Source organism: Carassius gibelio, chromosome B11 (assembly GCF_023724105.1).
Source record: "Carassius gibelio isolate Cgi1373 ecotype wild population from Czech Republic chromosome B11, carGib1.2-hapl.c, whole genome shotgun sequence".
In the NCBI taxonomy this organism is placed as follows: domain Eukaryota; kingdom Metazoa; phylum Chordata; class Actinopteri; order Cypriniformes; family Cyprinidae; genus Carassius; species Carassius gibelio.
In genome coordinates, this window is record NC_068406.1 from 25883593 (window position 1) to 25894763 (window position 11171).

Genomic DNA, 11171 nt, shown 5'->3' on the forward strand with positions numbered 1-11171 from the left:
TTTTTTTCAGGTGACCCGGATACCTTGCGGTGTTAACGAAGGGTCACTTGCACGGTGAGTATCCAGCCTTCCTGGGTCCACTTGGACAGCACGCAGGGCAGGTGGCCTGGGGCTAACAGGCCTTAATTGGAGCCCAGTCTTCTATGGGGACGAGTCATTTGCTTAGTACATTGGTTGCACCAGGGGTGGTGAGGGAGGATATACAGTGGAGGTTAGGGCTAGTGGAAGAGTCCAGTTCAGGATTAAATTGGGTTAGGTTAGGTTAGGGTTAGGGTTAGAGTAGAGTTAGGGTTAGGGTTAGGTATATAGATAAAAACGAGTTTCACCCTCATTAATTCCACCCTCGTTAGCATATGCGATCTGATTGGCCAAAGCTTACCTGTCCGTATCTTTTGAAGCGTAGGTCCGATGTGCACATAACTGGTATCGTTGGATTCAGAAGGCGGCCTTCTTTCAGGTAGCGTGGATCTATGGAAGAAAGGATGTCGTTTTCAAATCCAATGTGACCGTACATCAGTCTAAAGCGTGACAAAAAGGAAGCCAGTCATCGATAAAAACAAGAAATACATCCAAACGAAATAACCCGTGAAATCATTTGTCTTTTTAGGAACAAGGTATCACTAGCCTGAATAAAAATAGTTTTCCAGCCAGTTCGTGTGCGTCTGTGTGTTTTGACTGCATATGCGTGTGAGTGTGCACACGTGCGTGTGAGTGTGCACAGGAGTGTATGTGTGTGTTTGTGAAAGAGAGAGAGAGTGCATCATTAAAATTAGACTGGAAAGATGTCTTTGAGTGAAGTCATCCGCTCAAGAGCTCCGCCTGGAGTGTCAAATCCTGCTAAAATATTGGAATCCTAATCAGTTTTTTACACATGGCTATTCACAGTTTTATCCAGGAGAGGGCGACCGAGAAGCCAAGGGTTATATCCTGGAGAATATGATATTAGTTTTATGATATTTCTGTACAGAATTTGATGAAGCGTCTGGTTGATAAAGGTTTACAGAGTCTAGGGACTGGCACGTTTAAAAACGGTGGGGCCAGGGGTCAGTGGGTTACGGTCAGTGGGGCTAAGGCTAGCAGTTTTGTTTGGGGCTAAGGCTAGCAGTTTTGAGGGTTAAGGTTTAGGGGCTAGTTTGGGGTCAGTTGCAGCTAGGTATATAGATAAAAACGAGTTTCACCCTCATTAATTCCACCCTCGTTAGCATATGCGATCTGATTGGCCAAAGCTTACCTGTCCGTATCTTTTGAAGCGTAGGTCCGATGTGCACATAACTGGTATCGTTGGATTCAGAAGGCGGCCTTCTTTCAGGTAGCGTGGATCTATGGAAGAAAGGATGTCGTTTTCAAATCCAATGTGACCGTACATCAGTCTAAAGCGTGACAAAAAGGAAGCCAGTCATCGATAAAAACAAGAAATACATCCAAACGAAATAACCCGTGAAATCATTTGTCTTTTTAGGAACAAGGTATCACTAGCCTGAATAAAAATAGTTTTCCAGCCAGTTCGTGTGCGTCTGTGTGTTTTGACTGCATATGCGTGTGAGTGTGCACACGTGCGTGTGAGTGTGCACAGGAGTGTATGTGTGTGTTTGTGAAAGAGAGAGAGAGTGCATCATTAAAATTAGACTGGAAAGATGTCTTTGAGTGAAGTCATCCGCTCAAGAGCTCCGCCTGGAGTGTCAAATCCTGCTAAAATATTGGAATCCTAATCAGTTTTTTACACATGGCTATTCACAGTTTTATCCAGGAGAGGGCGACCGAGAAGCCAAGGGTTATATCCTGGAGAATATGATATTAGTTTTATGATATTTCTGTACAGAATTTGATGAAGCGTCTGGTTGATAAAGGTTTACAGAGTCTAGGGACTGGCACGTTTAAAAACGGTGGGGCCAGGGGTCAGTGGGTTACGGTCAGTGGGGCTAAGGCTAGCAGTTTTGTTTGGGGCTAAGGCTAGCAGTTTTGAGGGTTAAGGTTTAGGGGCTAGTTTGGGGTCAGTTGCAGCTAGGTATATAGATAAAAACGAGTTTCACCCTCATTAATTCCACCCTCGTTAGCATATGCGATCTGATTGGCCAAAGCTTACCTGTCCGTATCTTTTGAAGCGTAGGTCCGATGTGCACATAACCGGTATCGTTGGATTCAGAAGGCGGCCTTCTTTCAGGTAGCGTGGATCTATGGAAGAAAGGATGTCGTTTTCAAATCCAATGTGACCGTACATCAGTCTAAAGCGTGACAAAAAGGAAGCCAGTCATCGATAAAAACAAGAAATACATCCAAACGAAATAACCCGTGAAATCATTTGTCTTTTTAGGAACAAGGTATCACTAGCCTGAATAAAAATAGTTTTCCAGCCAGTTCGTGTGCGTCTGTGTGTTTTGACTGCATATGCGTGTGAGTGTGCACACGTGCGTGTGAGTGTGCACAGGAGTGTATGTGTGTGTTTGTGAAAGAGAGAGAGAGTGCATCATTAAAATTAGACTGGAAAGATGTCTTTGAGTGAAGTCATCCGCTCAAGAGCTCCGCCTGGAGTGTCAAATCCTGCTAAAATATTGGAATCCTAATCAGTTTTTTACACATGGCTATTCACAGTTTTATCCAGGAGAGGGCGACCGAGAAGCCAAGGGTTATATCCTGGAGAATATGATATTAGTTTTATGATATTTCTGTACAGAATTTGATGAAGCGTCTGGTTGATAAAGGTTTACAGAGTCTAGGGACTGGCACGTTTAAAAACGGTGGGGCCAGGGGTCAGTGGGTTACGGTCAGTGGGGCTAAGGCTAGCAGTTTTGTTTGGGGCTAAGGCTAGCAGTTTTGAGGGTTAAGGTTTAGGGGCTAGTTTGGGGTCAGTTGCAGCTAGGTATATAGATAAAAACGAGTTTCACCCTCATTAATTCCACCCTCGTTAGCATATGCGATCTGATTGGCCAAAGCTTACCTGTCCGTATCTTTTGAAGCGTAGGTCCGATGTGCACATAACTGGTATCGTTGGATTCAGAAGGCAGCCTTCTTTCAGGTAGCGTGGATCTATGGAAGAAAGGATGTCGTTTTCAAATCCAATGTGACCGTACATCAGTCTAAAGCGTGACAAAAAGGAAGCCAGTCATCGATAAAAACAAGAAATACATCCAAACGAAATAACCCGTGAAATCATTTGTCTTTTTAGGAACAAGGTATCACTAGCCTGAATAAAAATAGTTTTCCAGCCAGTTCGTGTGCGTCTGTGTGTTTTGACTACATATGCGTGTGAGTGTGCACACGTGCGTGTGAGTGTGCACAGGAGTGTACGTGTGTGTTTGTGAAAGAGAGAGAGAGTGCATCATTAAAATTAGACTGGAAAGATGTCTTTGAGTGAAGTCATCCGCTCAAGAGCTCCGCCTGGAGTGTCAAATCCTGCTAAAATATTGGAATCCTAATCAGTTTTTTACACATGGCTATTCACAGTTTTATCCAGGAGAGGGCGACCGAGAAGCCAAGGGTTATATCCTGGAGAATATGATTGATAGATAGATAGATAGATAGATAGATAGATAGATAGATAGATAGATAGATAGATAGATAGATAGATAGATAGATAGATAGATAGATAGATAGATAGATAGATAGATAGATAGATAGATAGATAGATGGATGGATGGATGGATGGATGGATGGATGGATAGATAGATGGATAGAGTTTCACCCTCTCGTGGTGCTTTTTGTGTTTCGCACGTGTGTTGCACGGTCAGAGTACACTTATTTTTCATGAAGACAGGACAGGTCATCAGCCTCCTCCGCCAAACCTCCGGCTCCGGGCTCCTAGGGGCAGGTCTGTCACGAAGAAGCCACGGTTCAGAAGTTCTCCTGCGAGGTTCTGCACAAATGGAGGGCACAAATGTGGCTGTGGTCCCACGTCCTAGCTCTAAGCATCCAGTGCTTGCTGGACTCCGTCTTTTGAACCTCTGAGGCTATTTGTTCCGGCGTGCTGTTTCTCGCCAGGTGGACAGGTAGGTTCTCCTGCGGTCTGTGGCAAACCAAGCAGTGAAGCGCCGGTCAGCTTTTCTAAAAAGGGGGGAGAGAGGACATGAAATAAATGATTCCTACAAGTCAAGTCAGTCAAGTCACCTTTATTCATATAGCGCTTTAAACAAAATACATTGCGTCGAAGCAACTGAACAACATTCATTAGGAAAACAGTGTGTCAATAATGCAAATTGTTAGTTAAAGGCAGTTCATCATTGAATTCAGTGATGTCATCTCTGTTCAGTTAAATAGTGTCTGTGCATTTATTTGCAATCAAGTCAACGACATCGCTGTAGATGAAGTGACCCCAACTGAACAAGCCAGAGGCGACAGCGGCAAGGAACCGAAACTCCATCGGTGACAGAATGGAGAAAAAAACCTTGGGAGAAACCAGGCTCAGTTCTCCTCTGACCAGACGAAACCAGTAGTTCAATTTAAGGCTGCAGCTTCCAGAAGAGATCAGATGTGCTAAAACACTAGTCACATTTAAATCTAGACTCAAAACGCGTCTTTTTAGCTGTGCATTTATTGAATGAGCACTGTGCAATGTCCGAACTGATTGCACTATATTTTCAATGTTTTATTTTATTTTATTTTTTTATGTAAAATCATTTTCTAAATGTTTTTAAATGTTTTAATCATTTTAAAAGTTTTAAAATTGCTTGTTTTATTTTTGTTATTATTTTTCTTCATGATTATTTTACTTTCTTTTATGTAAAGCACTTTGAATTACCATTGTGTATGAAATGTGCTATATAAATAAACTTGCCTTGCCTAATGATATAGCAAGTACATAGGGTGTTATGGGAAGTGTTCCCGGTTCCGGTTTACCTAATCAATGCAGCCTAAAAATCCTTTAACGGATTTGGATATTAAAAGCATATTAGTATGTTATGTGTGAGCCAGGTTAAAGAGATGGGTCTTTAATCTAGATTTAAACTGCAAGAGTGTGTCTGCCTCCCGAACAATGTTAGGTAGGTTATTCCAGAGTTTAGGCGCCAAATAGGAAAAGGATCTGCCGCCCGCAGTTGATTTTGATATTCTAGGTATTATCAAATTGCCTGAGTTTTGAGAACGTAGCGTACGTAGAGGAGTATAATGTAAAAGGAGCTCATTCAAATACTGAGGTGCAAAACCATTCAGGGCTTTATAAGTAATGAGCAATATTTTAAAATCTATACGATGTTTGATAGGGAGCCAGTGCAGTGTTGACAGGACAGGGCTAGTATGGTCATATACTTCCTGGTTCTAGTAAGAACTCTTGTTGCTGCATTTTGGACTAGCTGTAGTTTGTTTACTAAGTATGCAGAACAACCATCCAATAGAGCATTACAATAATCTAACCTTGAGGTCATAAATGCATGGATTAACATTTCTGCATTTGACATTGAGAGCATAGGCCGTAATTTAGATATATTTTTGAGATGGAAAAATGCAGTTTTACAAATGCTAAAAACGTGGCTTTCTAAGGAAAGATTGCAATCAAATAGCACACCTAGGTTCCTAACCGATGACGGAGAATTGACAGATGATTTTAAAGAATCAGACATGAGTTAAAGAAATTTAGAAAGGCAAACAACAAAAAACAGCCATCAGCAGCAGAGCGAGACCTGTGCCATTAGCATTTCCATTGTGTAATGGTGTCAATGGGTCTTCAAAGTGCAGAGTGTTTTTGTAAAGGCACAGACAGTCTTGAAAACTTGAAAAATCACTCTAACTTTGCTATCAAAACAGGAATACATTTCATAACACAATTTTAACGCACACATTCCAGTGCAAACACGTTTTTTGGTTTAGCTTAGCCCATTGACAAATAACATTCAGCTTTCTTTACCCAACAGCTAGGTTCATTTGTATTCTTTTCCATAAAACAATAAACAACATCTTACGCTTGACTACACGTGAATGACAGTGAACCTCTTGATGACTGAGCTTATAGATATCCGGACAGGAAACAATATACTAAGCAAGGAAAGCATTTGTTTACAGTTTATTTACACTGCAGTTTAAACTGTTAAACAAAGACATGCAATTGCAAAACAAAAACACACATATTACCTCCTCTCAGCTTGTTCAGCCATTGCAAAAGGACTCGAAGTAAGTGAGGGTCCGGGTCAGATGTGAAACTTTGATGAAAAATCCCAAAGGACAGCTTTGATTTCACTGTCACCTCCACTCAGTTGATACAGTAACAGTGGGGGGGGAAGCAGTCTCACCTTCAGTGATGTCACCGAAGCAGAGCCAGTGAGCTGTGGGCACAGTACATTTGCAGCAATTTCAAACTGACACAAAGACACACACACACACACACACACACACACACAGAGATAGCCTTGTAGCATCAAATTAACTTAGTCCGTCAGATCATGCAACAATTAATGTTTATAAAAAAATAAATAATGAAGGATCATGCAGGACTGAGGGATAATGGACCAGCAAATGACCAAATGCTCCCTATGACAAACTGTTTTGGTCAAACAAAAGCAAAAGAAAGAAATCCCATATCTCTCCATTCTAATCTGAAGCACATTTTTCATCTTTAACCATTAGTTTTTTGCCTCTTTTGGGCTCAGGTGTTTGGCCATCCTTCTCCTTCTTGCCCTTGGTGACTAATTTCTGCCGGTATCTGCCCAAAACTGTTGTTTTAGAACAAATATAGAAAGTATGATTGGTAGAACAAATCAGAACTCTTAAATGTGAATTGTGAAAAAAAAATTATTAACTATAAAACATACAACAAAACAATAAAACTATAACATTTAAATCATAAAACCAAAGAACTCTTAAAACTATTACATGAACTAAAAACAGAACCATAAAACAGACACAGTGATCTGGGGAGGTGTTTGATCCCTGGATCAAACTGTTGTCCAGTTCACCATATCCATAAAGACATCAAACTCGTCCAAGGCCTGGGTCAGAGCTTCGGCCATGGCCCACAGTATCATGTAATATATTAGGCATATATTATTATATATATTTATTTTTTCCAATATATTCCAATATACATCCAAACGAAATAACCTGTGAAATCATTTGTCTTTTTAGCAAGAAGGTATCACTAGCCTGAATAAAAATAGTTTTCCAGCCAGTTCGTGTGCGTCTGTGTGTTTTGACTGCATGCGTGTGTATCATAACTGGTTAGGGTTAGGGTTAGGGTTAGAGTTAGGGTTAGGTTAGGTTAGGTTAGGTTAGGTTAGGTTAGGTGAAGGAAAATCCAGGATCCGAATCCCGAAGGATTCGAAAACGGTTGTGCACGGTCCTGAGTCCCACCGGCCGCCAAGAGTCACAAGCACACCCCCAAATCACACACAACAGCCAACACTTCCCCACAGAAAGCCAACGCCAGTCTAAAATATTTTTTTAGGCTCTGTAAAAAATCCCAAACCCGGGCTACAGCCACACGGGCTGTTTTTCTCAGGGGTGTGTGAAGAAAAACCGATGGTAGGTTAAGGTTTAGATGTGGTGAGGGGTATATTACTCTAAAAGTACACATCTCAACGTCTGTATGGACGGAGAAGAAAAATTGAATAAACATATATTGTGCTCAGACGCATCACCACCCTAATGATGCCGGCTGTTTATTTTTAAACGTCTTCAAATTTTGTCATTCAGGTCTGTCGCGACGCGTTTCGAACCTTCCCACAGTGTTCTCATCAGGCGAATTCAATGACAAAATGACTCTGACCCAGCTCGCTCCAGCATTTATGTGCCAGGAGGGCGGGGCTTCTCACCTCGCAACCAATAGCAACCGATAACCACCTTCAGCATTGTATGATGCTTCATGAATTGTTCCTTTCACACACTAATAAACTGTATTGTTGTTTTTTAATTTTTTACAGGTCCTAGGCGAATAATGTCGATCAGCAGGCACTTGCAGCAGGTAAGTAGGCACCTTTGTGTATAATTCAGGTGAGTACAGGGAACTCGAGGTCCATAGGAACCCGGCACTGGCTTGGTTAGGTGAAGGAAAATCCAGGATCCGAATCCCGAAGGATTCGAAAACGGTTGTGCACGGTCCTGAGTCCCACCGGCCGCCAAGAGTCACAAGCACACCCCCAAATCACACACAACAGCCAACACTTCCCCACAGAAAGCCAACGCCAGTCTAAAATATTTTTTTAGGCTCTGTAAAAAATCCCAAACCCGGGCTACAGCCACACGGGCTGTTTTTCTCAGGGGTGTGTGAAGAAAAACCGATGGTAGGTTAAGGTTTAGATGTGGTGAGGGGTATATTACTCTAAAAGTACACATCTCAACGTCTGTATGGACGGAGAAGAAAAATTGAATAAACATATATTGTGCTCAGACGCATCACCACCCTAATGATGCCGGCTGTTTATTTTTAAACGTCTTCAAATTTTGTCATTCAGGTCTGTCGCGACGCGTTTCGAACCTTCCCACAGTGTTCTCATCAGGCGAATTCAATGACAAAATGACTCTGACCCAGCTCGCTCCAGCATTTATGTGCCAGGAGGGCGGGGCTTCTCACCTCGCAACCAATAGCAACCGATAACCACCTTCAGCATTGTATGATGCTTCATGAATTGTTCCTTTCACACACTAATAAACTGTATTGTTGTTTTTTAATTTTTTACAGGTCCTAGGCGAATAATGTCGATCAGCAGGCACTTGCAGCAGGTAAGTAGGCACCTTTGTGTATAATTCAGGTGAGTACAGGGAACTCGAGGTCCATAGGAACCCGGCACTGGCTTGGTTAGGTGAAGGAAAATCCAGGATCCGAATCCCGAAGGATTCGAAAACGGTTGTGCACGGTCCTGAGTCCCACCGGCCGCCAAGAGTCACAAGCACACCCCCAAATCACACACAACAGCCAACACTTCCCCACAGAAAGCCAACGCCAGTCTAAAATATTTTTTTAGGCTCTGTAAAAAATCCCAAACCCGGGCTACAGCCACACGGGCTGTTTTTCTCAGGGGTGTGTGAAGAAAAACCGATGGTAGGTTAAGGTTTAGATGTGGTGAGGGGTATATTACTCTAAAAGTACACATCTCAACGTCTGTATGGACGGAGAAGAAAAATTGAATAAACATATATTGTGCTCAGACGCATCACCACCCTAATGATGCCGGCTGTTTATTTTTAAACGTCTTCAAATTTTGTCATTCAGGTCTGTCGCGACGCGTTTCGAACCTTCCCACAGTGTTCTCATCAGGCGAATTCAATGACAAAATGACTCTGACCCAGCTCGCTCCAGCATTTATGTGCCAGGAGGGCGGGGCTTCTCACCTCGCAACCAATAGCAACCGATAACCACCTTCAGCATTGTATGATGCTTCATGAATTGTTCCTTTCACACACTAATAAACTGTATTGTTGTTTTTTAATTTTTTACAGGTCCTAGGCGAATAATGTCGATCAGCAGGCACTTGCAGCAGGTAAGTAGGCACCTTTGTGTATAATTCAGGTGAGTACAGGGAACTCGAGGTCCATAGGAACCCGGCACTGGCTTGGTTAGGTGAAGGAAAATCCAGGATCCGAATCCCGAAGGATTCGAAAACGGTTGTGCACGGTCCTGAGTCCCACCGGCCGCCAAGAGTCACAAGCACACCCCCAAATCACACACAACAGCCAACACTTCCCCACAGAAAGCCAACGCCAGTCTAAAATATTTTTTTAGGCTCTGTAAAAAATCCCAAACCCGGGCTACAGCCACACGGGCTGTTTTTCTCAGGGGTGTGTGAAGAAAAACCGATGGTAGGTTAAGGTTTAGATGTGGTGAGGGGTATATTACTCTAAAAGTACACATCTCAACGTCTGTATGGACGGAGAAGAAAAATTGAATAAACATATATTGTGCTCAGACGCATCACCACCCTAATGATGCCGGCTGTTTATTTTTAAACGTCTTCAAATTTTGTCATTCAGGTCTGTCGCGACGCGTTTCGAACCTTCCCACAGTGTTCTCATCAGGCGAATTCAATGACAAAATGACTCTGACCCAGCTCGCTCCAGCATTTATGTGCCAGGAGGGCGGGGCTTCTCACCTCGCAACCAATAGCAACCGATAACCACCTTCAGCATTGTATGATGCTTCATGAATTGTTCCTTTCACACACTAATAAACTGTATTGTTGTTTTTTAATTTTTTACAGGTCCTAGGCGAATAATGTCGATCAGCAGGCACTTGCAGCAGGTAAGTAGGCACCTTTGTGTATAATTCAGGTGAGTACAGGGAACTCGAGGTCCATAGGAACCCGGCACTGGCTTGGTTAGGTGAAGGAAAATCCAGGATCCGAATCCCGAAGGATTCGAAAACGGTTGTGCACGGTCCTGAGTCCCACCGGCCGCCAAGAGTCACAAGCACACCCCCAAATCACACACAACAGCCAACACTTCCCCACAGAAAGCCAACGCCAGTCTAAAATATTTTTTTAGGCTCTGTAAAAAATCCCAAACCCGGGCTACAGCCACACGGGCTGTTTTTCTCAGGGGTGTGTGAAGAAAAACCGATGGTAGGTTAAGGTTTAGATGTGGTGAGGGGTATATTACTCTAAAAGTACACATCTCAACGTCTGTATGGACGGAGAAGAAAAATTGAATAAACATATATTGTGCTCAGACGCATCACCACCCTAATGATGCCGGCTGTTTATTTTTAAACGTCTTCAAATTTTGTCATTCAGGTCTGTCGCGACGCGTTTCGAACCTTCCCACAGTGTTCTCATCAGGCGAATTCAATGACAAAATGACTCTGACCCAGCTCGCTCCAGCATTTATGTGCCAGGAGGGCGGGGCTTCTCACCTCGCAACCAATAGCAACCGATAACCACCTTCAGCATTGTATGATGCTTCATGAATTGTTCCTTTCACACACTAATAAACTGTATTGTTGTTTTTTAATTTTTTACAGGTCCTAGGCGAATAATGTCGATCAGCAGGCACTTGCAGCAGGTAAGTAGGCACCTTTGTGTATAATTCAGGTGAGTACAGGGAACTCGAGGTCCATAGGAACCCGGCACTGGCTTGGTTAGGTGAAGGAAAATCCAGGATCCGAATCCCGAAGGATTCGAAAACGGTTGTGCACGGTCCTGAGTCCCACCGGCCGCCAAGAGTCACAAGCACACCCCCAAATCACACACAACAGCCAACACTTCCCCACAGAAAGCCAACGCCAGTCTAAAATATTTTTTTAGGCTCTGTAAAAAATC

General features: G+C 42.9%; 1 long non-coding RNA gene across 3 annotated transcripts; it reads right to left on the reverse strand.

Moving 5' to 3' along the window:
• Window positions 1-290: 290 nt before the first annotated feature.
• Window positions 291-6512, reverse strand: LOC127967914 (uncharacterized). Of its 3 annotated transcripts, XR_008155857.1 has the most exons (6): window positions 6058-6512; window positions 3680-4038; window positions 2936-3024; window positions 2084-2172; window positions 1232-1320; window positions 291-468 (listed from the first exon to the last, which is right to left on the reverse strand). It is a non-coding gene; the product is annotated as an uncharacterized LOC127967914 (long non-coding RNA). The 3 variants fall into 3 exon arrangements; XR_008155858.1 differs by lacking the exon at window positions 2084-2172 and having other exon boundaries at window positions 6058-6509; XR_008155859.1 differs by lacking the exons at window positions 2084-2172; window positions 2936-3024 and having other exon boundaries at window positions 6058-6503.
• Between the last annotated feature and the right edge of the window lie 4659 nt (window positions 6513-11171).